This window comes from Theobroma cacao, chromosome 3 (assembly GCF_000208745.1).
Source record: "Theobroma cacao cultivar B97-61/B2 chromosome 3, Criollo_cocoa_genome_V2, whole genome shotgun sequence".
NCBI lineage: Eukaryota > Viridiplantae > Streptophyta > Magnoliopsida > Malvales > Malvaceae > Theobroma > Theobroma cacao.
The window spans coordinates 17,318,553-17,323,332 of NC_030852.1; the positions used below are offsets into that span (position 1 = coordinate 17,318,553).

The following is a 4,780-nucleotide window of genomic DNA, read 5'->3' on the forward strand; positions in this document are numbered from 1 at the left end:
ACTAATTGATTGACTTGGAAACCTAAACGGAATTGAGGGAGGGAGTTTAGAGTAAGCCTTGAATGAAATAGCATATGTTCAATATTAATTGCATGAGATGATTGATTTGATTCGCATGTAGGGTAGACATACCCTTACACGTCATATGTAGCCAAAATTAGAGTCTATTCTTAACGAGTCTTTCTTAATTTCAATTTACATAGACATATAGTAAATTGGTTAAGATAGATATTTTTATAAAAAACTTGACGGAGGTTTATAAATAAATTAGAACTCTAGATTAACAACTCAACTATCTAGTAAGGAAAGAATAGAAGAAATTCATATGACACATTGAAGGGATATTATAGTTCTAGGCTTTTGGTTAATTGATTCTAGTTATTTTGTCTTTAGTTCTTTGTTTTTAGTTTTAGTTTAATTTTAGTTTTCTTTAGTTTTCAGTATCTTTAATTTTAGTTGTTTGAATAAAATTAGGTTATGTCAATTTTAGTACTTGGTAAGAATAGTAATAGATTAAGTACAATTCTCTGTGGGAACAAACTTTACTTTAATTATATTAGTTGTTTACGATACATGCACTTACGTGGTTTATCCAACAAACAATTTGTGCAAAAATGAAATGAGAAAAATGAGAGTGTGAGATATAAAGCATAGTTTGTTGCGCAAGGTTTTACCTAAAGACTTGGTATTGATTATGAAGAGACATATTCCCTTTTGGAGGATGCAATTACATTTTTATATTTAATTAGTCTAGCAATACATAAGAAAATTGAAATGCGTTTAATAAATATAACTACAGCCTATTTATATGGCTCACTTGATGTTGATATCTATATGAAAATCTCTAAAGGATTTAATTTGTCTGAAGCAAACAATTCCTTGTGAATTTTATTCGATCAAATTAAATAAATATGTATATGGATTAAAACAATCTGGATGCATGTGATATAATTGTCTTAGTGAATATTGGTTAAAAGAAGGTTATAAATATGATATAATATGCCCATGTGTTTTATAAAAAGATTTGGATATGAATTTGTCATAATTGCTGTTTATATTGATAACCTGAATATTATTGGAACTCTTGAAGAGTTATCAGAAGTTGTGGATTACTTAAAAAATGAATTTAAGATGAAAGACCTTAGAAAAACAAAGTTTGTTTGGGTCTTTAGATTGAGCACTTGACAAATAGAATTTTTGTCTATCAATCAAATTATATAGCAAAAGCGCTAAAATGATTTTATATGGACAAAGCACATCCATTGAGTTCACCAATGGTTATAAGGTCATTAGATGTGAAAAAAGACCTTTTCCAACTTTATGAGGATGATGAAGAGCTTCTTAATCTTGAAGTTCCATATCTTAATGCAATTGAAACTGTCATAGCCCAATTTTCGAGCCATGACCGGTGCATGGACCCAATGGGCATAGCCCACTAAGCCCAAGCAAGCCTATTTATATAACCTGTTCATCATTCTATCAAATGTTCCTAAAGTCACATTTCATTATTTCAACCTACAAGTACATTAATAATGTGCTACAGCAATCAAATACTTGCATTTATGTTAACCTAAAATAGTGTTAACCATTGCCAACTCATAATGGCATTTCCAATCAAAATATACATATATTGTCTAAGACATATATCTTAGTAATTTACATCATGTTTATCTATACACAACAAAAAGACACTCGACTTCAAACGGAGTGACCTTGGCAAAGGTACAGCTATTAAATGCCGACATACCTACCAAGGAGACGAATCTATGTGGACACCTCGACCTAGGTTCCAACTGCCTCTTGATCTGAAAACATGAAATTAAAAACAGTGAGTATAAACTCAGTAAGTGAACATAAGAAGGGAACAAGCAAACGATACGAAGAGATTTTGAAAACATGATGCACTTTAGTTACAAACAATGCAATTTAGTTTAATTTCTTGTAAAGCCTCTTAATTCAACCCTTAATTATTTAATTCCTTAGCATTGAAAATCCATGATAAACCATGAAGTTGAAAAGAATGAAACATTTCAGCAAATATCCACGTAGGACAAGCAAAACAGAGGGTTTCTCGTTGTAGTGGAAAGGCATTCTCGCTGCAACGAAGCTGCAGCGAGAATGAATTTTCGCTGCAACGAAGCTGTAGTGAGAATGAATTTTCACTGCAGTGAAATTCGAACCAAAATTTCCAATCACTTGAGAGTTTCTTGCTACAACGAGAATTCATTCTCGCTGCAGCGAAACCACCTGTAGGTATCTCGCTGCAGTGAGTTACAGGACTGCAGCCAGCCTTCCAACCCAAGAGTTTCTAGCTGCAGCGAGAAACAGAGCACCAAGAAAAAATTTCTTATTACATCAAGAAAAGGCCATGTTGCTGCAATAAAAAAAATTAGTTTGAAAATACTTAGCAATATCCAATGTTCAACATGCAAGATTCCACATACATTACAACCATATACCATATTCATAAACTTTATATTCCATAAGTATATATATATATATATATATATATATATATATATATATATNAAGCACTTGAGAGTTTCTCGTTGCAGTGAGAAACCAAGGATATTAAGTTAGAAGAATTCTTGTTACAACGAAAATCCATTCTTGCTGCAATGAAAATCAATTTGGAAGCATTTAACAATTTCAACATTCAACATTGAATGCAATCACGTAATATTTTCCCTAACCTCTCTATGGTATGTTTAAACATGTATACAACTACCGGCTCACCAACTCATGTGCACTCCCACACCATACATAGCTGAAATCATCATGTGCACTCCCACACCGCACATAGCTAATATCGTCATGTGCACTCCCACACCGAACATGGCAAATATCATTATGTACACTCCCACACCACATCATCACCAGCATGTGCACTCCCACACCGCACACACTCGGTTGTAATTAACACACAACATTATCATTCAAGGCATAACATACATATCATCATAATATAGGAACACATGAATTCATCACAGCTCACATTTCACAACATAAAAAGTTTCATCAAGGGCTTGTTCTTATGCAAATTTTAAGAAAAACCAATAAAATATTTCAAATGGTTCAATCAAGCACATAATCATTTATTCCAAAATATTTTTAATGCAAGTTCACTCACCGATCCTCGTTGATTTTTAAATCGACTCCAACTTCCACTAATGGTTCGAATGGGGATGTGGAGTCTCGTTGGAACCTATCACACACAATAGCATCACAAATCAACTCAATTCACATAACCATAATTCTAAAAGCTATCTCCTAAATCATGTTCTACTAGTCATTCCTAACTAGCTTCCAACTACCATTAAGTGGCTATCCATTTTCACTATTCTAGTCACACTAAAATGGATAAACTACCTCAACTACAAAATCCTCACAAATCTAACCACTAGTCATTCTCAACAACTTAAAAATCAACTCAATTTCATTACTCACCTTGGTAGCTTTGTAATTGAACTCCTTCTTAAAAGTCCTCAAGCTAGTATAAGACGTCTCTCTTTCTCTCTCTAAAACACTTAACTAGTGAGAGAAAGTATCAAAATAAGACTTTTGAGGATTTTAAGGTGAAAGAGTAAAAGAGCACAAAGGACTTTGTGAAAAGGTGCACAAAAGTATGAAAATTGGGGTTAACTTGAGAAAAATTTATGGAGGTTTCAAAGCAAGCTTCCATGGAAGGTGAGAAAACGTGAGAAGGATGGAAGGAAGAAGAAGAGCTGCTGGAAAAATGAGAAGAAGTTGCTGGAGAGTTAGATATTTATGCCTAAAGTTTATCCAATTCTCACATAAATTACCAAAATACCCTTAACAAGGTCACTTTATCTTCCCCTTACCTTTATACAATCTTTTTACTTCTTTGACACTTGGACAAAGTCCATAGTAGTCTAGAAATATTCGAGTTCACGAAAACTTAAAAATTTCAAGCTTAGATAAAAAATGACCATTTTACCCCTACTACGAAAATTATCATTATTTTTATTTTCTTTGTTTATTTATCATGATATACATCATTCATTTCTTCCTTAGGCTTACTTAGGCCTTAATAATATTAGGAAATCTACTTGTAGGAGCTCACCAAGAAAATGATAAAATTACCCCTGATCCGTGTTATCACGTCTACTTTTAGTTACGGGTCTATAGAGGTCAAGGTTTCACAAGAATATTAATGTAACTTGCTAGTAATACATGCTAGATATATCATTTTCTATAACTTTATTAGCAGGATAAAACACCCCATACTTTGATATGGTGACTAATAAAAACTTACTGAATGCCAATTGAGGTTAATTATGATGTTTAGAAATGATGAAAGATTCAAGGAATAATTTGGGATAAAATATTCTACACACGAGGAAATAATAATAAAATAATGATATTTTTATCGGAGAAGAATTTGTGAGATAAAAAATTATTCGGAAGTCAATTGAGGCTAATAAGGTATTTTGGGTACCAAGGGGACAAGAGGAGACAAGTGAAAATTTTTAGAATAAAATAATATTTTATTAATAAAATAATATTAAAATATTAATATTTTATTCAGTGTCAAAAATTTCCATGAAGAAGGAGTATATGGTCAATCTAAGTGGGGGAGAAGAAGAATGAGAGAATTTTGGAGAAAAATAACATTAATGGGGCCAGTGTCTTTATTAAGTAAAGATAGCGTAGGCAAATAAATATTTTAAATATTATGGGGACACTGTGTTAGAGTACAAACTTCATACTTTGTTTGTACATGTGTAAAAGAAGATAATAGAAGGAAGTTGGAGTTAAA

General features: G+C 32.2%; 1 long non-coding RNA gene across 1 annotated transcript; it reads right to left on the reverse strand.

Moving 5' to 3' along the window:
* LOC108661269 lies at positions 1,344 to 3,576 on the reverse strand. Its single transcript, XR_001927023.1, has 3 exons — positions 3,448 to 3,576; positions 3,131 to 3,205; positions 1,344 to 1,805 (listed from the first exon to the last, which is right to left on the reverse strand). It is a non-coding gene; the product is annotated as an uncharacterized LOC108661269 (long non-coding RNA).